This window comes from Sminthopsis crassicaudata, chromosome 2 (genome assembly GCF_048593235.1).
Source record: "Sminthopsis crassicaudata isolate SCR6 chromosome 2, ASM4859323v1, whole genome shotgun sequence".
Lineage (NCBI taxonomy): Eukaryota > Metazoa > Chordata > Mammalia > Dasyuromorphia > Dasyuridae > Sminthopsis > Sminthopsis crassicaudata.
In genome coordinates, this window is record NC_133618.1 from 310,920,942 (window position 1) to 310,946,072 (window position 25,131).

Consider the following 25,131-nt stretch of genomic DNA (forward strand, 5'->3'; position numbering starts at 1 on the left):
AACAGCAATTCATGTGAAGAAACCTCAGCAATTTTAATTGACTGAAAGCTTAATATGTCAATAGTGTGAAGTGCCTACGAAAAAAAACTAATGTGATTTTAGGCTGCATTAATAGAAGTTCAGTGTTTAGAACAAGGGAAGTAACAGTCTCATCTCAATCTAAGCTTTCTTTCAGCAATAAATATTGTGGATCTGTGAAATTCAACCATAATCACAGGTGGGAAAAATTGGGCAGTGGGATCTACCCAGACCTCTTCAAATCATGAGAAAGGGACAAATATATAATAAAGAAGAAAGAAGGGGGATCTGAATTGGGAGATAAGGGGAAAGAATGGGAGAGCTCTTCTGTACTCTCTTCTTTATCCTCTTTCTGCTTTTTTCCCCTCAACTCTCAACTCTCCAAATCTTAAAATCTCCATCATTCATCATGAGCAGCAAGGTGGTGCCATAGTGCACACCACAGAGTGTGTACTTCCTGAGTTCAAATCTGACCTCAGACACTTACTGGATATATGACCCTGAGCAAGTCACTTAATCCTGTTTGCCTCTTTTTATCAGCTTGGGGAAAGGTCAGTCTGGGAAGGGAGGAGAATAAGGTTCAAAAGTAGTAGCAACCAACCTCACAGCAGGGGGCCTATAGCAAGGCTCCTGGGCAATCCACCAGAAAGGCCTCACTTTTGGGGGCCTCTGCAAGTCAGCAACTCCAGAGGCAAGCTGGTGTTCTGTGCAGTACAAAAAGACACTCACCCCAGTAGACCCATCCCCAGAGCAGTTCAGCATCAAGACCTTGCCCCATTTACTGTCTAGTGGTGAGAGTTTGTCAGCAGTAGGCGGAGAGACCCTTTTTCCACAGCAGACCGGCAGCAATGGTCTACCTTTGATGCAGACCAATGGCTATGCCCTGAAGCCCAATAAAAGCCAAGAACAAGACTCCGAGTCTCAGCACAAGAAGTATACAGTATAGAACCCAATTCCCACACAGAAATACCAATCACAAAATAGGCAGAAAGGGTGAACAAAACAAACAAACAAACAAAAAAAACCCTTGATTATAGAAAGTTGTATGGCGACCAAGAGGATCAAGGCACACATTTGGACCAAGTGTCAAAATAGCTACATGGAAGCATCAAAGAAAGATGCAATTTGATCTCAGGCCCAAAAAGAATTCCTAGAAGTGTTTTTAAAAGTATTTAAAAAAATAAATTAGAAAAGCAGGAGAAAAATTAGAAAAAGAAATAAGAGTAATGCAAGAGAATCATGAAAAAAGAGTTAACAGAAAGGAAAAAATATATACATAAATTGACCAAGGAAAATAACTCCTTAAAAATTTGGCCAAAAGAAGAGGAGGTAAAAAAGCTTGTTGAAAAAAATAATTCTTTGCAAAAATGTTTATGGCAGCCCTTTTTGTATAGGATAGAAACTGGAAATTGAATGAATGCCCATCAATTGGAGAACGGTTGGGTAAATTGTGGTATATGAATGTTATGGAATATTATTATTTTGTAAGAAATGACCAGCAGGATGATATCAGAAAGGCCTGGAGAGACTTACATGAACTGATGCTAAGTGAGATGAGCAGGACCAGAAGATCATTAAATACTTCAACAACGATACTGTATGAAGATCAATTCTGATGGACGTGGCTCTCTCAGTTCCATTTGTTCAATAATGAAGAGAACCAGCTACAACCAACAAAAGAACTCTGGGAAATGAGTGTGAACCATTACATAGCATTTCCACTCCTTCTGTTTTTGTTTGCTTGAATTTTTTATTTCCTTCTCAGGTCATTTTTACCTTATTTCTAAGTCTGATTTTTCTTGTGCTGCAAAATAACTGTATGGCAATGTATACATATATTGTATTTAACATATATTTTAACATATTTAACATGTATTGGTCTACGTGCTGTCATCTAGGGGAGGGGGTGAAGAGAAGGAGGGGAAAATTTGGAACAGAAGGTTTTGCAAGGGTCAATGCTGAAAAATTACCCATGCATATCTTTTGTAAATAAAAAGCTATAATTAAAAAAGAAAATAATTCTTTAAAAATTAAAATTGTAGGGGCAGTTAAATGGTGCAGTTGATAAGAGTACCAGCCCTGAAGTCAGGAAGACATGAGTTCACATCTGGCCTAGACACTTAACACTTCCTAGGCAAGACCCTAGGCAAGATACTTAATCCCAATTGCCTCAGGGAAAAAAAATTAAAATTGTACAAGTGGAAGTTAATCACTCAGAGACATCAAGATACAACAAAATAAAATAAAAAGAATAAAAAGATAAAATAAATATGTGAAATTTCACATTGGAAAAACAACTGGCTTAGAAATTAGGTCCAGGAGAGATAATTTAAGAATTATTAGAGTATCTGAAAGCTATGATTAAAAAAAAAGCTCTGGAAAACATTTTTCAAGAAATTATCAAGGAAAACTGCCCTGATATCCTAGAACTGGAGGGCAAAATAGAAATTAAAAGAATTCACTGATTACCACCTGAAAGAGATTTCAAAATGAAAACTCTCAGGAACATCATAGAAAAATTTTAGAGCACCCAGGTCAAAGAGAAGGCATTGCAAGCAGTCCGTATAGAAACTATTCAAAAATCATGGAGCTTATAGTCAAAATTACACAGGATTTGGTAGCTTCCAAATTAAAGAACTGGAGATATTGTTATATGATATTCTGAAAGGCAAAGGAGTTAAGATTACTACTAAGAATCACATACCCAGCAAAACCAACTATAATCCTTCAAGGAAAAAAAAGGACATCTAACAAAATAGAGAACTTTCAAGCATTCCTAACTAAAAGACCAGAGCTAAATAAAATTCATTGTCAAATTCAAGATTCAAGGGAAACATAAAAAGGTAAAATACAACCAAGAAAGAAAACATAAGAGATTCAATAAGGTTAAACTGTTTATATTCTTATATGGCAAACTATATTTGTGTTATTACTAGAGGAAAATCAGGAGGAATATATGTAGACAGAGGGTCCAGATATAAGTTGAATAAGTTGAAAGAAAATAAAGGGGTGAGAAAGAAGATTGCATTGGGAGAAGGGGGAAGATAGAATGGGGTAAATTACCTCACACAAAAGCAGCATAAAAGAGTTATTACTATGAAGAGGAAGGTGAGGAGAGTAATGGGCAAAGCTTGAACCTTTTTCTCATCAGAGTTAGCTTAAAGAGGGAATAATATATATATATATATATATATATATATATATATATATATATATATATATATATATATATACTCAATTGCATTCAGAAATCTATTTTACCTTATAAGGAAGTAAAGAGGGAAGAGAAAGAGAGCAGGGATTGATAGAAGGGAAAACAGATTGTAGGAGACAGTGATCAGAGGTAAAATATTTGTGAGGAGGGACAGGGTGAAAGTAAGAGATTGAAGGGAATAAATAAAGGAAAAGGCATGAAGGGAAATATGAAGGTAGTTATCATAACTAGAAATGTGAATGGGATGAACTCATTTACAAAAGGGAAGTGAAAAATACCGTGTAGTAAAAACCTGAATCCTATAATATACTGTTTACAATAAATACATTTGAAGCACAGAATTATACATAGAATAAAGGTAACTTGGCTGGAGTAGAATATATTATGCTTCAGCAGAAGCAAAGCAGGATAAAAAAGCAGGAGTAGCAGTCGTGGTATTAGACAAAGCAAAACAAAAATAGATCTAATAAAAAGACATAAGAAAGGAACTATATTTTGCTGAAAGATCCAATAAACAATGAAGTAACATTAATATTTTTAAAATTGCAATTTTTGAAGAAGTCAAATGTGTTACAGAAGGAAATAAATAATAACACTATATTAATGGGGAAATCTCAATTTTCTCCTCTCAGAACCAAAAAATAAAAAATTTAAAGAAATTAATAGAATTCTGGAAAAGTTAGATATGATAGATCTCTGGAGAAAACTAAAGTGAATAGAAAGGAACAAACTTTTTTCTCAGCAGTATATGCTACCTACACAAAAACTGATCATATATTAGGGCATAAAACCCTTAAAACCAAATGCAGAAAAGCAAAAATAGCAAATGCATCCTTTTCAGATCATAATGCAATAAAAATTACATCAGTAATGAGCATTGGAAAAAGAGATTAAAAATTAATTAGAAATTAAGTAATTTAATCCTAAAGAATAAGTAGGTCAAAGAACAGATTACAGAAACACCTGATAATTTCTTTAAAAAATTTAAAACAATGAGACAACATACCACAATTTATGGGATGCAGCCAACGCAGCACTTAAGGAAAAACTTATTTCTCTACTCTTTTACATCAATAAACTAGAGAAAGAACAGATCAACAAGTGGGGCATGCAACTAAAAGAATAAGAAAAAGAACACATTTTAAATCCCCAATTAAATACTAAATTGGAAATCCTGAGAAACAAAGGACAGATCATCCAACCAATAAATAAAACTAAAATCTGGTTTTATTTGGGGGGGAATAATAAAATAGCTAAATTATGTTAGTTTGATTTTAAAGAGGAAAGACAAAATCAAATCATCAGTATCAAAATTGAAAGAGGTGAATTATTAAACCAATTATTAGGAACTATTTTGACCAAATGAATGCTAATAAATTTGAAAATCTAAATGAAATAGTTGAATATGTACAAAAGTAAAAATTTCCCAGATTATTAGAAAAAGAAATAGAATACTTATTAAATGGACCAATCTTTAAAAAGAAATGAACAAAATATCAATTAACTTTTTAGGAAGTTTTTCTTAGGAAATCTTTTTCTCAGGAATGATCCCCAGACCAGACAGATTTATAAATGAAAATTTAAAGAACAGCTAATCCCGATACCACACAAACTATTGGGAAAATAAGCAAAGAAGGAATCCTACTAAATTCCTTTTATGACAAAAAATATGATGTTGATATCTAAAACAGGAAGAGACAAAACTGTTTGGGACAAGAGGAACTACCCAAATTGACTACTACAGAAATCACTCATAGAAAGCAGAATTATTTATTAGAATCTCGAGAAGCAGACCCCATCCTGGTCTGAGCCAGATTCACAGCAGGAGAGAGCCACTCCCTTGAAAATGTTCACAGCTTTTATACATTTCAGACAAAGAACCTCCAAAATCCCGCCCTCCATATGTTGTGATTGGTCATATAAGTCTACTGTTCCCCCAGTTGGTCAGTGGAATGTAGTAGACAAGGTGATAAAAGCTTCTTCGGCCACGTTGGACAGTGGAATATAGTCCAGGCCTTATCTAAAAATCACGTGACTCTGGAGAAGCCAAAACTGAGGCCTGTAGGCTTGGTCTACTTTAGCTAATAGTCTCTGATCAATATGTGCTGTAAGTTCTTCACTTTTTCCCACACAATCCCCCCTGTTATTCATAAATATATTTGTGTATATATATGTGTATATATAGATATAGATAACATATATATTTTTATATATTTTATTTTATATATTATTAATTTTTATATATACATATACATATATATTATATTATATTTCCTCATGAAGAAGTTACATTGTGGTCAAATTCAATTAACATTTTTACACTTTGCTTGTTAATCTCATCTGGATCATCACCAGTTTGTCCTCATTACTCCCTAACGAATGCCAGTGGATATAATTAAGCACTAACTCATCATTACAAACAATATTTAACTTGTTCAATTTTTTCTATGCTCACCACAATCTAGGATATCTACCCTCTATGGTTGACAAGTTCACCCTTACTCTCTCCCATTCATGGCCCTGCACCTGTTTGATTTAGGCAATGCCCCAATAGCATATCCCAGATCAATACCACTATCAAGATTTTACATGCACAGTTCATCAGGTCCTTTTCAATGTTTGTCTCAGCTCATTCTCTGGATTCAGTTTGGAAGTCCACACCCTCAGAGTGTCCACCAGTCCTTTAATTCTGGTATGCTGAGTCCACCCTCTTTCCCAGTGGTCCTCAAACTTTTTAAATAGGGGCCAGTTCACTGTCTCAGACTGTGGGAGGGCCGGACTATAGTAAAAACAAAAGCTCACACTCTCTCTCTGCCCCTCAGCCCATTTGCCATAACCCGGCGGGCCGCATAAACGGCCTCAGCAGGCCGCATCTGGCCTTCCAGTTGTAGTTTGAAAACCCCTTCTCTTTCCTGTGTAGCACTGCTGTATCTGATGTGAGGAGTATCTGGAACGGTCCTTCCCAGGTCAAGGTCAGCTTATCCTCCTTCCACATCCGAATCAAGACCCCGTCTCCAAGCTAGAACTTGTGCATCGTGAATCCTAAAGGAGGAGTCTGAGCAATAAGCCCTTTTAGTTGTAAAGTTTTCAGTTGTTACAGTAAAGACCGGACATAATTCCTTAAAAACAAATCCTTGGTTTAAAATATTGGATCCAGGAAAGAATTTTGAATCCCTTTTGGATAAAGTTGACCATACAATAATTCATAAAGTGATAATCCCACATCCCTTCAGTGTTTTGTTCTAATTCTTAATAAGGCAAGGGGAAGGCACTTGGTCCAGGGCAATTGTGTCTCAGCCAATTTAGTCAGTTGCTGTTTAATTTCCTTATCCATCCTTTCCACTTTACCTGATGAAGGCAGATGCCATGGAATGTGTAAGTCCCATTATATTTCTAGAGCCTGGGCCACAGATTGGAGGATCTTAGCCATGAAACGGGTGCCTTGGTCCGAATCTATCTGCTCCACCAGCCCATACCTTGGAATGATATGCTCAAGGAGCACTTTTACGACTGCTGAGGCAGTTGCCCAGGCAAGGGGAAATGCCTCCACCCATAAGGTCAGATGGTCCACTACGACCAACAGGTATTTGAGATGCCCCACTGATGGCAGCTCAGTAAAGTCCACCTGTATGCTTTGGAAAGGCCTGATACCAGGGGGCTTCCTCCTTTTAGACTTGTCATTGGGCCGCCTTATTCATCATCCTCTGACAAACAGGGTTACCTGTTGTTGGGTACAAGCCAGTGCCACAAACTTAGCACTATATCACACAGGCCTTGGACACCCCAATGACTGCCCTGATGTAAATGTTGGAGTACATGTCTCATACCTGCTGTGGTCAGTACCTCTCTGCTGTCAGGGAGGAGCCAGTGCCCTCTTTATCCTCCTGAGCACCAAGGCTTTGGGTTTCCTACTTCTCTTCTGGGGTAAGGGAAGGTGGAGGCATTGGTGGTAGAAATGCCAGAATTAGCACCATCATTTCCTCCATACTTACAGATTTCCCCTTCTCCAGCCTGTTTCGCCTCCTCATCTGCAAAGCAGTTTCCCTTTGTCTCAAATGAATCCCCTCTGTAGTGCCCCTGCACATGAACCACTGCAATGTTCTTAGGTAATGCCCTGTGTGCCATTCCCTTACCTTTACTGTTTCCATTCTTTCCCTCAAGTAATTTACAGGATCTAATTTCTTTTTCCTTTCACTTATACAATGACTTAAATATTTTACCTCACATTTCACAAGTTGCAATTTGTCTTGAGAAATTCTCAGTCCCTGTGTGCCTAAATAATTTAACAAACTGATAGTGACTTGGACAAGGTCACTCTTTTTCCTCCCTCTTTTTAAAATACCCAATACATAGAAAAATCCCAAATTACATATTGTCCATAACAAAACCATTTTCAAAAGGACAAAGGCAAAAACTATTATCCTTGGAGTCCCCTTAAGTAATTAAGTAATACAGTTAATTAAAACTTCCTATTTTCACACAAAAGAATCTGAAAAGTTCTTTAAAACATCAGTTAAACTTTTTTGAAATAACTCTTTCAAACTAATTATCACAAATATATATCCTATTTTTTAAACAAGAAAACCATTATGTATCTAAAGAAACAAATGCTCAATCAATTAACATCTTGTAAGAGCAGCCTGACCCTTTAAATCAGTTTGCTTTCTTCAGCCAAAAGCAGCTGCAGCTTTCCACTGCTGCTCTCCCCTCTGCAAAAACACATCCTGTCTCACAGCAGTCTCTCTGGGACTGCCCTTTCCAGCCAGTTCTTTCTTTTTCCCACTGATTTCTTCTTGAAATCATTTGCTCCCACTAATCAATCCTTCTTAAATCACCTTCATTCTACTGTCCCATCTCTCTGTATCTCTTCTCCCAATGCATACTTACTTAAACCTCCGACACACTTTAACCCTTCTGAGTAGATGTTCCATTTAAGCTATTAATTGCTTTTGTAAATCAATCTCCCTTGTCCCTTTTCTTTAAATCACCTTTTTAAAAAATTTTAAACTTCAAGATTCACAATTAATTTTGAACCAAATTTCATAAAACTTATAGTTTACAAATTACTCAATATTTTTAAAAAGCAATACCATTTAAGTAGGTATTGCTTTTAAAAAATATTGAGTAGGGAGATACAAACACGGCCTCCCCTAAGGTTAGCTAACTGGCATTTTGTTTAATAACCCATATTTTAATTTGAAGTCCAACCAAACAATAAGGCAAAAAAAATTTTTTTCTCTTCAGTTGTAAAGGCCACAATATTCAAACAATTCTCAAGATTTTATACTCAGAATAAATCTAACATGTGCAAGGCAACAGTAAAATTATTTCCCCTGATTTCAAAATTATAGTATCTCTTTAAAATATATTAAGTTCTTCAAAACTCTTAATCAAATACCGCAGACAAATAATTACCCAGTTTAGCCTTTTTAAACTTTCTGTTTTCTAATTCCATGAAAGCAAACTTGCTAATAATGATTTTTGTTTCTTCTCCTGGAAAATTTTTTTTCTTTTTCTTTTTAGAAGTATGCCTTGTTTTCCGACAGGTCCAACAGGTCAGGGAGCCCCTGTGTTCAAGCTATTTACGTCTCTTACTCTATTTTTATTCCTTCCTTCCAATATCTACAGTTTCTTATTTCCAGTCTTAACACACATGCCAATTTAAAGTTATTTTAAAATTAGCCAGTACTTTAGTTTGTGAAATTTACTAAAATCTACCTATATATTCCAGTCAAATTTCTTTTCTTTAGTAAGCCAGGAAAGAGTTAAACACCAATCCTTGCTTTACCTTAAAATTTTTTTCTCTGGCAGGAATCCACAAGCCTGAGTTATCAGCAACAGGGCTCCTTGTTTACAGGAGTGATAGCCACTGTTCTTCTATTTTCTCAAAACTTTTCAAACTTTTAATCTGTTTTTATTTTCCCCTTATTTCCCCCTTCCTGCAGAGGCAGAGGGAGAGAAAGAGAAAAAAGATTTTTCAAACTTCTTTTTTTACCTAAGACACTCTACTCTGAATGAATTCTAATTCCCACAATTCAGCCTGATATTTTTCTAAGCCTGTAACACAGAGGCTTAATTCTTATCTCTTACGAGCTTGCTAACTTTTTAACACAGAACAACATGCAAAGTAGGCAAGCATACACATACAGACAGATGTAGAGCTCTATTTTTCTTGAATTCCCTAGCTAACATCCTGATACAAATTCATGGACTACTTCTATACCACCCAGTCCAGGTTTTTTGGGGAGGTCCTCCCTCCCTCCCACAGTCACCTGCGCGCTTTCTTAAGACAGTCCTTTCTTTGGGGTCTAATGCAGTCCCAACATAAAAACAAATTTAGGAGGGCTAATCCCTCAGGGTTTCCTTCAACCCAGCCAATAGACCCTCAGACCCCCAAAAGCAAGTACCTCGAGTTTACACGTGTACATATCTTTCAAGCTTGTGTTGCTGGCCATCAGGACTCTACTTCCTTTAATCTTCAATCTTCAATTCTGCTTTCCACTGAGTATCCTTGCCTCAGGTCATTGTCTAAGAGGGGAAGGAGGCTGCTCACTCAGAGCCAGAGACCATAGAGAAAACTGCTCCGTGGGCACCCATACCTATTCGGGGTGCACACAGCCATCTCCACCAAAGATCCCTTCCTGGACAAGCTCCCAACTGTTTGGGACAAAAAGACCTACCCAAATTGACTACTACAGAGATCACTCATAGAAAGCAGAATTATTTATTAGAATCTTGAGAAGTGGACCCCAAATTTCACAGCAGGATAAGGCCAGAGCCTTGAAAATGCTTACAGCTTTTATACATTTCAGACAAAGAACCTCCAAAATCCTGCCCTCTATATGTTGTGATTGGTCACATAAGTCTACTATACCCCTAATTGGTCAGTGGAATGTAGTAGACAAGGTGATGTACAGCTTCTTTAGCCACATTGGACAATGGGATGTAGTCCAGGCCTTATCTAAAATCACATGACTCCAGAGAAACCAAAACTGAGGCCTATTGGCTTGATCTACTTTAGCTAACAGTCTCTGATCAATATGTGCTGTAAGTTCTTCACCTTTTCCCACACAAAACAAAGGAAATTGTAGACCAATCTCCTGAATTAATATTGGTGCAAAAAATTTTAAACAAAAATACTAACAAGGATGGTACATTTTAACCAGCTGGGATTTACATACTTTATATAATGCAGGGCTGGTTCAGTATTAGTAAAACTATCAGCATAACTGATCATATCAGTAACAAAACCAACAGAAATCACGTGATTATCTCAATAAATGCTGTCTGTTGTAACCTTTGACAAAATATAATGTTCATTCCTATTAGAAATAGAAGAGAACATAGGAATAAATGGAGTTTCCTAAAATCTTAAAATTATAAGCAATATGTATCTAAAAATATTAGCAAGCATTATCCATATAGGGATAAGCTAAATAAGTCTTTTCAAAACAATGGCAAGGGAGGGGAAAGAAAAATGCCCATTATTACCTCTATTATTCAATATTGTGTTGGAAATGCTAGGCATAGCAATAAGGGAAGAAAAAGAAATCAAATATGAGAATATGAATATAAGAAAAATATGAGAAAATAATAGGCAATGAGGAAACAAAACTATCACTCTTTGAAGATGATGTGATGTATACTTAGAGAACCCTAGAGAATCAACTAAAAAACTAGTGGAAATAATTAACAATTTTAGCCAAGTTGCAGGATATAAAATAAAGCAATCTAAATATTAGCTAAAGTGTAGCAACAAGATATAGAAAGAGAAACAATACAAAGTAAATAATATAAAATACTTGGAGGTCTATCTGACAAGATAAAACCAGGAATTATATGAACAAAATTATAGGAACTATATGATCACAATTACAAAATACTTTTTCACACAAATAAAGATAAAACTAAACAATTGGAGAAATATTAATAGTTTATGGGTTTATGAGCCAATATAATAAACAAAGAGGGTTCATTCTTCAATCCTTTGTGATCATTAACCTAAATGAGGGGTTCAGTGTGACTCACTTTTTAACAGCTATACATATAAATTTTAATAAACTATTATCTTGCTCAGAGAAAAAATAGTTGGCTCTCTATTGTTGTTGTTCAGTTCTTTTTGCCATGTCTGACTCTTCATGACTACATTTGGGGTTTTATTGGCAAATACTGGAGTTGTTTGCCATTTTCTTTTTCAGGTCATTTTACACTTTAAAAAACCAAGGCAAAAAGAGTTAAATGGCTTACCCAGCATCACACAGCTATTAAGTATCTGAGGGCAGATGTGAACTCATGATGAGGCATCCTGATTTTAAATCTAGTGCTCTATTCACTATATGACCTATCTTGTCTGTTCCCTACTTTAAAGGCCTCAATTTGTAAAAAAGAAAAAAAAGAAAGAAAGAAACCCAGGCTAGGCTGTTGGGCCAGTTTTGAATTAGAGAAAAGTGCTGGCTCTAGTGTCAGAGGCTCAGGATTAAGATCCTATCTCTAACGAGCTTACTAATTGTGTGACTCTGGGCAAGACATTTAACTTTTCTATACCTCAAAGGGCTGGACTTGATGGCTTCAAGGTCTCTCCTAGCTCTTGACCTCTGGTCTGTAATCCAAGAAGTTCCTGATGTCTCACTTTGAAGACTAAAATAGAGCTATTAAGCAAATATCTCTATATTTGGGGGGGGATTCAGAAACCGCTTCAGGGAGAATTGGGGCATAGACTGACTTGCCCCACATGTTCTATGGGCACATAGAGAATCGAGACAAACTCTTCAGAGTCATTTCCAAGGCTGACAGGCCTGTTCAGACCCTTTCCCCATTTTACATGACCCTAAAACCCTAAGAAAACCAGCCAAAAGCAGGTTAGCACTGGCTGCCTAGGAATGGACAAGAATTCTCAGGTGTCCCAGTGGACAGCATCAGAACTGAAACAAACTCTCTGCGTTGGGGGTAGAGAGAGTTTACCAAAAACAAAAATTCTGTCAATATTACCACCAGAAAATGGTTTTTCAGCTTATGCTTGAAGACCTTGGCTAACATAGAATTTATTAGCTCCAAAGGCAGGGGCAGCTAGGTGGATAATGGGCTTGGAATCAGGAAGATTCATCTGGATAAATTCCCACCAGGCCTCAAACACTTAACTGGCTGTAGACTTAATTTTGTTTGCCTCAGCTCTTCATCCATAAAATGGACTGGAGAAGGAAATGATAAACCATTTCAGTATCTTTGCCAAGAAAGGGGTCACAAAGAGTTAGACGTGATTGAAATGACTAACAACAACAAAGCTCCAAAGGTAGCCTATTCAATTGTAGGATAGGCCTAATTGAGGTCATGCCATTTAAAAGGACATCACTATTTATACTGAAGTACCCAAATCTGAGGGCTCAGGTTCTTCCCATTATTTAACTCTGAACCTCACCCTCCCACCAGCAACCAAAGCTCATTGTTCAGTCTTTATTGAGGATTGCCAGGAAACACACATATACCTTTCATAACTGCCTAAAGTATTTCCTTCAAATTGTTAATCAACAATCAATTCATATTTTACCAAGCTTTCCTATATATGTTCCTGGCATTATATTAGAGATTTTGCTTTTTTTTTTTTTTTTTTTTTTGTATTCTTAGCACTAAACAGAAAATCTCACATTATTATAAGTGCTTTCAGTTTAGGTCCTAGAGCAGAAATTGAACCCACATGAGGCAATAAGAGTGCAACAAAGTATTTAAACTAGTCCTGAATAAATGTTTAAATTATTCAGTGAAAAGAAAAATCAATGTGGATTGGAGTTGTCAGGAAAGACTGTGGAGGAGGCGGTACAGCCCCTAATTTTCATGATCATGAGTTTTCCTCTATCAAAGCAAAACTTTAATGGACCCTAAGAAAATGACAGGCTCCTGTCTGTCAAAATATACTGAATATGTGACCTTAGAAAAGCCACCTAACCTCTCAGGGACCTACATAAGACTTTAAGTTGAATGAAATGACAGATCTAATCTCTATTTCTTTTGTTTTAAATCTATACTCATTCTAAGAACCCCATTTTTTAAAACTAGAACTATGATTTCATAGGTTATTTGGAGCTTCCAATTAGGAAACATCCTCAACCAAAGCAGGTGATCAGCTGTTTTTCTGTTTATGTTCTTGGAGGTTTATGTGGGGGCACTGAGAGGAGGGGGCAGCTAGATGCAGCAGTGAGTGAATAGAGTACCAGGCTTGGAGTCAGGAAGACTCATCTTCTTGAGTTCAAATTTGGTCTCAGACACTTACTAGTTGTGTGACTCTGGACATGTCATTTAATTCTGTTTGCCTCAGTTTCCTCATTTAAAAAATGAACTGGAGAAGAAAATGGCAAACCACTTTGATGTCTCTGCCAAGAAAATCCCAAATGGGGTTACAGAGTCAGACAGAGCTGAAAATGACAAATGGTCTGTCCAGAGTCACATAGCTGATAATATGTCTGAGAATGGATTTGAACCCAGTTCTCCTGATGCCAAGATGAGTTCTCACTTATGCCATGTTGTCTCTACCAGACCCATCCAGAGGATAGCTAATGTGAATGGTAAGATGATTAGAAAAGATGTCAAACCAAGGTTGGTTCAAAGAACCAGGGGGAAAAGGAAAGAAAGATATTAGGAAAGAAAGACATTATTTTAAAATATTTTATTTTTTAAAGATGATATCTAATAGTGTGTATGTAATGAAAAATAAGGAATGCTTTGCAAATGTTCATGTCATATTTGTGCAATTTTACTATATGTGCTGTCAAAGTGAGTACTATTTTAAAATATTTTAAAGAACCTTAAAAACTTAATTTACTTGGTCTCAAAAGAGAGAGTATCATTAGGTGGAAGTTACAGAGAAATGGATTTTGGTTTAATATAGAAAACTTCCTAAATTTTGTAGTGATGTTCCATATGATGTAGAGTGCCTCATCGCTGGAGCTCTTCAAGGGAAGGCTGCTTGACCATTTGTCAAGGATATTATAGAGTGGATTACTGTTCATTTATGATTGGGGTTCTAGGGTCCCTTCCAAGTTAAGTTTCTATGTTGTACATGAGCTTTCATGATCTGATATTTTTGGATTACTACCCATATCCTTTGTCGTCAGCCCAGGGCTGAGGGGAGAGCCCATACATAGCCTGCCCTCCTCCTCGGACGACTCCAAAGCCCCTGTTTCTTCCTTAAGGGCTCGCTATATGACATGGAAAAGTAGATTGGGGCCTGAATCATCCGTTATCCCATCCCTCAACCTCACTTCTCTCCCACAGTCTTTGAGTAGTAGAAAATCCTTCTGGCTCAACTCCAGAAACACCGTGCAATTAATGGCTGTTTGGGAGGGCCCCTTCTTAAGGGAATCCATCTATTTTTGCCTCCTTCCCTGACCGGGAGTCCTAGTTTGTACAGTTTTCCTAAGGCTTCTGTGCGTCTCTCATCACCTCTTTTCCTCCCTTCACGCCCATCAGGAGTCGAGCCAGGGCCAGGTCAGGGCAACACCATATTGCGGAGGTCACTGTCCCCTCCTGGGCAGGCTCATTTCCAGAGGGTGTGCTGAGCTCAGCAGGAGGCTATCAGCCAGAATATCGACCAGTTTGCCCCAGCCTGAAGGAGATATGGATGCATTGGGGGGGGGGGGGGGGGCGGGGCAGGGGATGGGAGGAGGGGTAGGGAAGGCAGGCAAGAGAAGGGAAAGAAGGAGCTTTCTTGCCCAAAATGCTGGGAGAGGGGCAGGAATCTACTTTGGCACTGCCTACCTAAGGTCGTACTTGTGTTTCCTTCATCTTGTATCCCCCAGTGCCAAATACAGTGCCTGGTGAAGCAGCTGCTTAATAAATGTTTGCGGGATAGAAGGGATCTTCCCCAGAGGGAAGGAGGATGCAGATTTTTCAAGGCAACATCCATTTCCCTGATAAGGCAGTTTTATCAGGATGTGGGCAAAAACGCTCCCTATGTGCCAGGGGAAGGAGGAAAAAGAATCCATACCTTTTTGCCTGAGCTCAGGAGGAATAGAGTAGCCAGCTAATTAGATGTATGCATCAGGACTATTTTCCTAGAACAATGAAACAGTATCACAATAGTATTGGGTCTAGAGTTTTTGACTAAAAGTCTAGAGTATCTGGATATAACTGGTGGGGGGGGGGGGGGGGGGGGGGGGGGTGTGACATAGACAAATCCCTTAACTGAGCTTAGACTCACTTTCATAATATGTGAAATAGGAATAACTATTGTTGGGAATCTGTGAAATGGGACTATCTCACAGGCTTGTTTTCAAGCAAAAATGAAGTAATATAAAGGGTTCAAAATGCTTTAAAGTGCTATCTTCTTCCTTACTGTAACTCCATTCCGTGGTTGGCTCCATTAATTCACTGCCAGCTGATATTCAGGACAGATGCAAGAAGGCTCAGAGGAATAAGAGCTAGGGGAGAAAGGGCCTTAGAATCCATTTAGTCCAGCTGCTTCATTTGATAGATGAAGATCTATCTACAAGCTCAGAGAAATGAGAATGATTTACCTAAAGTCTCTGAGCTGGTCATTGATGGAGCCATGACTAGCTTCTGGGTCTCTTTCCACTATACTGGTATGGGTATGATCAGGGAAAGACCTGGATCAGGCTCTGATCTCCAGAAGCTTCTAGGCTAAGGTGGAAAACCCTGACTCAGGCTATAAGGAAACTATGGTAAAGAGAGATTAAGTGATTTTCCCATAGTCCTACACCTAGTATCTGAGATTAGATTTGAACTAAAGTTTTCCTGATACCAGGCTCAGCTCTCTATCCACTGTATCATATATGGGCCCCCAAGGTATAAAAGTGTCAATTGAGGGAGTTGGGGATATTAAGCAAGTGTACATAATAACAGTCTGTGAAACATTTAAAAGGCTATCTCATAGAAGAGATCACAATCTTATTCTCATTAGCCCCTAAATGCAAAACTAAGAACAAAGGGTAGATAGCTGCAAAGAAGCAGAATTAGGTTAAAAATGAAGGAAAAGTATCAATTATTTGAAATTGTCCAAAAATAAGTTGTCTTAGGGAGCTAGTAAGTTTCTTATGAAAAGTGGAGGTCTTATCTCTGAGGTACTACTTCACATCTCTCAGATTTGCTAAGATGACAGGAAAATATAATGATAAATTATAGAGGGGATGGGAAAACAAATGCTAGTGCATTGCTGGTGGAGCTGTGAACTGATCCGGACATAATTGGAGAGCAATTTGGAGCTATGCCCAAAGGGCTATCAAACTGTACACTTTTTGATCCAGTAGTGTCTCTACTCAATTTACAAATAAAAATGTTTGTAGAAGTCCTTTTTGTAGTAGAAAGGAACTGGAATTTGAGTGGATACACAAAAGGGGAATGGCTGACTAAGTGATTGCATATGAATGGAATGGAATATTATTATTCTATAAGAAATGATGAGCAGGCTGATTTCAGAAAAGCCTGGAAAGACTTACATGAATTGATGCTGAGTTAAGTGAGCAGAACCAAGAGACTAGGTGATGATCAACTGAAATGGTCTTGATTTTTCTCAACAATGCAGTGATTCATGGTAATTCCAGTAGACTTGGGATAGAAAATGCCATCCACAGTCAGAAAGAGAATTATGGAGACTGAATATGGATCAAAGCGTAATATTTTCACCTTTTTATTTGTTTGGATTTTTTTTTCTCATGGCTTTTTCTCTTTTGGTCTGATTTTTCTTGCACAACATGATATATATGGAAATATGTTTAAAAGAATTGCACATATTTAGATTATATCATATTCCTTGCTGTCTTAGGGCGGAAGAAAAATTTGGAACACAAAATCTTACAAAAATGAATGTCAAAAACTATTTTATGTGTATTTGGAAAAATAAAATACTATTGAAAAATTTAAAAAATAGTGGAGGTCTTTATGCAAAATTGAAATTATTTGTTAGGTATGTTACAAAGAGGAGTCATGCTTGGGGCAGAAAAGGGTGAAATGACTAGAGGATATTGGAGGTTTTAAAATTAGATTTTATGTCTGAGTCTTAATGGGAAGTAGGCAGACTCTTATCTCTTCCTCTTCCTCCTTTTAATATTTCCTAGGGTACGTAACCCAGTGGATTTTAGACCTCAAACCTGGCTTTTAGCCCAGTTCCCAGACAATGATCCTTTTTTTCTCAGTTTCCTCTTCTCACTTAAGAGTTTCCTTGGATAAATAGTTCTTACAGGGTGAGAGAAACCCAGACTCCCTGTTCCCCTGCATTAATGGACAGCTGCCTTTGGAGGAAGATAGCTGTTTCCCACCCACCTAGACCTTTATGGCTTTGTAGACACCTTATGGAGTGTTAATCCTTACTGTCATCTTTATTACCTCTTAAACCCAAAGCAATCTGGCCATCTGAATAATCAGCCTCCAGATTGACTCCTTGGTAAAAGATATAACCAAAGACCTCAGAAAATTAGCACATGTTCTCTCTCCTCTCTCTCTCTCTCTCCTCTCTCTCTCTCTCTCCTCTCTCTCTCTCTCCTCTCTCTCTCTCTCCTCTCCTCTCTCTCTCTCTCTTCTCTCTCTCTCTCTCTCTCTCTCTCTCTCTCTCTCTCTCTCTCTCTCTCTCTCTCTCTCTCTCTCTCTCTCTCTCTCTCTCTCTCTCTCTCTCTTTTTTTTTTTTTTTTTTTTCCTGAGGCTGGGGTTAAGTGCCTTGCCCAGGGTCACACAGCTAGGAAGTGTTAAGTGTCTGAGACCAAATTTGAACTCGGGTCCTCCTGAATTCAAGGCTGGTGCTCTATCCACTTCGCCACCTAGCTGCCCCCACATGTTCTCTTTTAACACCTCTTGATTGTCTTGATTTGGAGGAGCCTATTGGAGACAGGTTTTATGATTTCTCCTTTATAGTCCTCAATGGAGTTGTCTCTACTGTATGATGCAACTTATTTCCAATACGGTTCAGAAAATTTTGCCCAAAGTCATTAAGATAGAAGATACAGTCTTAGGATTAGCAAGCACCATGGACGGTGCTCAAGAGACAAGGGTGGGAACTGGAGTCTGGGAGGAGGTAAGATCTTGAAAAAGTTGATCAGAAAATTGAAGAAATGTATAAATTTTGGTGCGAGAAACTTTCAACTCATGAAAGAGAGGAGGGAACTGAATGAAGTGAACTAAGAAAGCTGTCTCACAAGATGGAGACTGTGTTATAAAAACTGACTGAAGATTGGCTTGCCCCCGGCCCAATTTCTTTTTCCAGAAATCACGTGGTTTACAAGGAGCAGGACCTTTTCTTTGAGAGACTAAGTAGGGGCCACCTTGGCATTGAAACTCCCATAGAAGATAATTTAGTCATCCTAAAGATGTGGTTGGTTAGAAGTTTTCCCTCATTTCTGACTTAGAATGTGAAGTCATTTTCCCTGGCTAATCAGGCAAAGATGCAGTCTATAAGGAGTGTTGGCCCAGACCCCTATATAATTTTTGTCTGTTAAGTGGGCTATGCCTCTCCTTGTCCAACTGCTTGTGGAGATGCAGACGAGCTTTCTGCTTTTACCTTGAGAAATCTCTTTGATTTAAGCCAGTGGTCTTGTCCCACACACAGTTGAGTTTGAAGGCCAGAGAGAGAGAGGGTTTCATATTTGTTGTGGACCATTGAACTATCCCCTTTATAGAGTATAAACTTTCTGAGAATAGAAACTGTGTCCTTTTTCATCTTTAAATTTCCAGCCTCTTAGTAAAGTACCTTGCACTTGTGAATGGATTTATATCAACTGTCCTCTTGATTCTCTAGAGACTCCAAACATATGCTCACAAACCCTGTGGAAGAGTGAATAGAAGCAGTTAAGTTTCAGGAAGTGAGGTGGAGAGATGGAAAGGGTAGGATTGATAAGGTCTGGAGCAGAGAGGAGAGAATAGTTGGGGGTGGGGGTTGCCAGTTGCTAGGAGCCTTTGTTTGAGTATTTAAGGTCCAGTGCTGTGGGAGACAGTTTCCGTTGTTAACCAAAAGATGATGATGAATTATTTAAACAGCCTGCCAAGGCCAGATGGGGTGGGGGTAGGGGTAATGTGCAGGAAAGGTTATGAAATGCAAAGGTGGCTTTGTGCTCTAGGGAGAATGAGAAATTTCATCCCTAGTTGACAATCTCCAATCCTTCAATTTCTTATTGTTCCACCTCAAGTCTTCTAAACCTAAATTGGACCCCAATTCAATCTTCATGGCCTTATTTTAACATACCTAGACAGATCTCACCCCATCCTTAGAAAACCTTGACAAGATCCAATCAGCTTCTCAAACTCTCATCCTATATCTATTTCTTCTCCCTTTCCCAGCCAAACTAGAAAATCTGAATATATTCATTGCTTTCACTTTCTTACCTCCCACACACTTTTCAACCCCTTGCAATCTGGCTTTTATCCACTCCATTGAACTGAAACCGTTCTCTTCCTAAAGGCAATGATTCAAAGATCTCTCGGTCCTCATTCCTTTTTTCTTTTTAAAATTCTTTTTTATTATGAACATGATCAACAAATACTAACATTTACAAAGTCCAGAAAAGGGTTATTTATGAATTTGTGATTATGTATATGTGTGTATGTATAAAACACTACTAACATAGTACTCACCATATTGCCCAGCTTGTCTGTGTCCCTTTCCAAACTTCTAATTCTTTTCTGTAAATTACAAAGTAGTTAATCTTTATTGTCTTGTGGTCACTGTAGAAATGGTTCTGGTCACTTTATTCTGATCAATTTGTACAAGTCTTTCCAAGTTTCCTTCAATCTGTCTCTTTTGGCATTTCTGACAGCAGAATAATATCCTGGTCAGTTATTCCCCAATTGATGGACACTCTCTGTGTTACTGTTTCTTTGCTATAACAAAAAATGCTACTCTAAATATTTTTGTACATTATAAGCCCTTTCTCTCTGCTTTGATTTCATTCTTCTTTTGACCTCTCTGTGGAATATTCTGAATACTGTTGAACATTCTTCCTTTTGGATACTCTTTTCTCCCCAGGTTTTCCATGACATTTCTCTCTCAGCTTTTTCTTTATTTATCTGACCCTATGCACCTATGGGTATATTCCAAGTCTTGGGCCTGAGCTTTTTTCTTGTCTGTCATCATCGTTCTCTCTCAGCAAACTTCTCATAAATTCACATATCCAGGCCTCATATTCTTCCTGAACTTTTAATCTGTATCTTTAATTGTTTAATGGTATATTTCAAAAGGCTTGATCTCAAACCCAATGAGTTCAATACAAAACTCTATCTTTCTTCCTAAATTTATCTTATTTTTCCTATTTCTGTGGAAGAAACTAGGAGCCATCATTTTCAACTCTACTCTGGACTACCACACTCAGTTGCCAAGTCTTGTTGATTCTACCCAGTCAATATCTCTAGCATCTTCTTTCTTTCTATTCATACTACAATCTACCTGTTGAGAATCATATTCACGTGTGGTCTTCAAAAGCCTTTAATTGGTCTTGATACATTCCATTTCTTTTTCTGATCTATCTTCCAGAAATCTCCTCACTCCCTTACTCAAGAAATTCTGGTGGCTCCCTTTTGTCTTTATGATCAAATATAAACTTTTTTGGCATTTAAATCCATTTACAACCTCAGTCTGTCCTGAGGAGATGAAGGAGGAGGAGGAAAAGGAAGTGAGGAAAAAATCTGATTTGCCCAGTAGTGGCAAATTCCCCTTCTTTATACATTTTATATTCTAGAAAAATTGGTCTACTCCGGCTCCTCATACACAATATCTCTCCCATCTTTGCACAGGCTGTCCCTCATACCTAGTATGACTTCTCTTCTCCACATCTGTCTCTTGGAACCCCTAGCTCTCTTCAAGGCTCAGCTTAAATGCTTCTTTCTTCTGAGTCTCCTAGTTGTAAGTGTGCCACCTCCCAAATCTCTGTGTATTGACCTTGCATTTATCTTGCACCTGCTCAGCTGCTAACATACTGATTTCCCCCTCCTCTTTCTCTTCCCCTAGTAGGATGTAAGCATATTACAGATTTCAGAAAACCTGAACTGAGGCTGAATAAATAAGTAGAACCAGGAAAACATCGTACATAGCAACAGTAGCATTATGTGATGATCAACTCTGAGGAGACTTCTCAGCAATACAATGATCCAAGACAATTTCCAAAGACTCATGATATAAAATGCTTTCCACATTCAGAGAAAGAATTGGAGTCTGAATGCAAATCGAAGCACACTATTTTAACTTTTTTTTGGTTTCCTTTTGTTCTTTTTCCTTTTTCACAACATGACTAATGGGGAAATATGGAAATTATAGGTTAGCCCCACATCTACCTCTTTTGCTCTTCCTCTCATGTTGCAAGAGGACATCCTACTACAATGAAAACTAGGTATCCCACAGATTTATATTATCTCTTTCAATCAGGCCTTTACTGCTGCATGAAATCCTTTTCTTTCCTAACTGACACTCCATAATAGCTTTTTCAAACCTTCTCTCCTCAAGCCTCCCATCCTCCTTTTCCTATCCTCTCCCTCTAACCCCCAGCAAGGGATCTTGCTTGCTTCCTACTGAGAAAAAAAAACAAGGCAATCTGTTGTAAGATTTCTTTCCTTCCTTATATACCTGGTTCCCTATTCTTCTCTGCTTTATTTCCAGCTCTGAGGTAGAGGTGGTCATTATTGCCAAGGCTACCCCTCTACTTGTGACCATAATCCCATCCTTGCTTATCCCCTCTGATTCTTCTTCAAACTCCCTCTCTTGACCTTATCGTTTCTTCATGATATCATCCTTTCCTGACATACTTTGTATTTCTTCTGTTTTTAATAACTAAAGTCCTGAAATTTTCTGTCATTTCTCACTTTCTTATGTCTCACTCAGTTCTTACTTCTCAGCCCCTTGTATTCTGACTTCTGACCTCCCTATACCTTAAACGGCTCTTTTCTAGGCTACCAAGACACAAATGGCCTTTTCTCATTCTTCATTCTACTTATCCTCCCTTACAAGTTGTGACTGTTAACCATTCCTTTCTCCAGGATACTTCTGTCTGCCTTGATTGTTTTCGAGGGCTAGAGAAGAGTTCTGATCCTTACCTTACACTTCCCCGACCATATTCTGTGATCCAGGATTGCAGGGTTACTTCCTTGCTGTTCCTAGGACAACACTCTCTCTCTTCTGATTCAGCATTTTGGTTGACTATTTCCAGTTCCTGGAATATCCTTCCTTTTGATTTCTACCTCCTGATTTTCCCTGGCTATCTTCAAGTCCCATCTAAAAATCCTACTTCCTACAGGAAGCTGTTCCCAATCCCTCTTGATTCTAGTGCTTTCCTCTGTTGCTAATTCCTAATTTATCCTGTATTTGATTTGTATCTTGTAAAATAACTAATATTACATAGAATTGTTGTATGTTGTATCCCTCATCAGAATGAACAAGATTTTTTTTTGTTTTGTTTTGTTTTGGTTTTTTGGGGCCTTTCTTTGTACCTCTAGTATTCAGTATAGTGCTTGACACATAGTGGGCACTTAATAAATGTTTACTAAATGGCTTTTGGCTCTCTTCCTGCCCTAAGATTTGATGCAAATAATCTATCTATAATGGTAAGCTGGACAGAGACAGCTAAGCAGCACAATGGATAATGTATTGGACCTGGAGTAAGGAATGCCTAAATTCAAATTTGGCCTTAGCTATTTATTTACTGGCTGTATGTCTTGGGCAAAATTTTCAATTTCCATAAGCCTCAGTTTCCTCATATCTAAAATGGGTATAATAATAGAATTTACCTCCCAGATTTGTCACATAAGACATTTGTAAAGGTCCTTGTAAACCTTAAAAGAATTATCTAAGTGCTAACTACTGTTAATACAAGATCATCTTACTAGTACCTCTGAATTTTACAGATAATAATTATGTTAGCCTCACTTTACAGAACTTTAAAATTTATAAATTGCTGACTTCACAACAACATTATAAAGATAGGGAGCATCATTATTGTTTCATTTTATAAATGAGGAAAATGAGACTCAGAGTGCCAATGGTCATTTCAATTTAATTTTTACACTTATTTTCAGTGTATTCTACTATGTTGCATAACTAGTAAGTCATTTCTATGGGCCTTATTCCAGCTCCTGTTAATTGCCTGCTGCCCCATCTCATAAATGCCAAGATTCCTCCTTTGTTTAGGAAGCACTAAACAAAAATGGGCCTATGGAAAGGTCTGCTAATTGACCCGTTTGCTGGTGGTGATGTTGTTGTTCAGTCACTTCAGTCATTTTTGAGTTTGTGTGACCTCATTTGGAATTTTCTGAGCAGAGATACTGAAGTGGCTTGACAATTTTTTCTCTAGCTCATTTTACAGGTTAGGAAACTGAGGTAAACAGGATTAAATAACTTGTCCTAGGATCCCACAACTAGTAAATGACTGAGGCCTATTTTGAGCTCAGATGACTCTTCCCAACTCCAAGCCCAGCTTTCTACCTATTGCACCACCTAACTGCCATTGCTGGACTTGTAGCATGCCTGGAAGTTTGGGAAGCAGCTAGGCTAAGAACAAATTTAGTAGCATTTTTGTTCTTTATTTTGCCATTAAGCTTCTACTGATCTAATAGCCTACTATGCAGTGAAGGGAGCCAAAGGGCTTGGAGAAGCTTTTTAAAGTCCAGGGCCTCTCTCTCTGTGAGACAAGTTTCAATAAACCAACAAAGTCATTGGGTGAATTAGACTCTTCTCCTCCTTCACCTCATCAATCATAGATGTCCAAAGTTCCCAGAGCACAGATCTTAATTTGGAAGGGGCAGAAAATCATTTGCTTCCCCATCAATCACTTCCCTAGGACCTTTGGGTAGGAGAAAACAGGAGAAACATCACTAAGAAAGTGATAAGAAAGAAATATAGAAATAAGAAAATAAGAAAGAAATAAGAAATAAACAGGAAAGTATATTAAAAAATATACAGGAAAGTATATTAAAATAAATCTGCAAAATCATGTTAGTTGTTCTTCACCAAGATACTACAGGAGAGTTAATGAGGCCTACTTGAAAAGAAGTAAATCTCAAAACTTGTAGTGTCCCCCCATCTCCCCGTCTCCTGAGGTCTCAATTAGTTATAAGCACTTTCTTCAATGGTGCATTAAGTAGAGTACTGAGTCAAGAGTCAGCTTGTTCAAATCTGGCCTCAGATACCTTCTAGCTATATGATTCTAGCCAAGTCATTTAAGCCTTTTTGACTCAGTTTTCTCATCTATAAAATGAGCTGGAGGAGGAGATGGGTCACATAAAACATAATGAAACAGCTGAACAACAACAACAAATTATTCAATAAATCTCATTTGGTTAAGTTTTAGGCAAGGTTCTTTTTCCTTCATTCTTACTCATCCCTTTTTTCCTTTGAGAAAGGAAAAAAAAAACACAATGATTTACCATAAAACTCTATTGATTTGAGAAGCAAAACAGGAAAATATGTTTGTTTCTCTTTTTTGTTTTAAGAAAATCCTTTTAGACTTAGAAACTAACACTAATTCAAAGATGTAATATTTGGACTACATTCCAGGTCTCTTGGACTAGAGGCCAGTGCTCTCGGTACACTGGTACCATGTTGCTTCTTCAAGTGTGCCCCAGGGAGTGGTAGTCTACTCCAGTTCCTCCTATTTCAATTCCTCACCTACCTTGAAATCCTTTCTAAGGTTAAAGAGTCCTTAGTAGTTGGTCTTTCCAATAGATTGGTCAAAAGTATTTTTGGAAATCATGAAACTTTAGTGTCTGAAAGACAGTAAGTAGTTCAATAAGGAAACCAAGTCGACATTAGATTCACTGAGAAATAATCTGGAAAGTTGAGATTCTTTCTGTCTTGGGCTACCTGAACTTTGGGCAATTTCTCCAGGTACTAAGTTTCCCCATAATCCTTAAAAATTAGAAGTACTAATTGAAGAAAAGGCAGTTAGGTAGCACAGTGGATAAAGTGCTAGCCCTGGAATCAAGAA

At 37.8% G+C, this 25,131-nt stretch overlaps 1 protein-coding gene across 17 annotated transcripts in view; it reads right to left on the reverse strand.

The window, feature by feature from the left end:
• Positions 1-25,131, reverse strand: part of TMEM63C (transmembrane protein 63C) — a 132,141-nt gene that overhangs the window by 78,419 nt on the left and 28,591 nt on the right. For 7 of the 17 annotated variants that reach the window (XM_074289905.1, XM_074289907.1, XM_074289917.1 and 4 more), the window contains 2 exons: positions 19,799-24,910; positions 18,918-18,991 (listed from right to left, as the gene is read on the reverse strand). The exons of 3 other annotated variants lie outside the window; for them this stretch is intronic. The gene's annotated coding sequence lies outside the window, so the exon portion shown is untranslated. Of the gene's footprint in view, positions 1-15,209; positions 15,277-18,917; positions 18,992-19,798; positions 24,911-25,131 lie in introns of all 17 variants that reach the window. 7 more of the 17 variants (XM_074289923.1, XM_074289922.1, XM_074289908.1 and 4 more) reach the window with 5 other exon arrangements.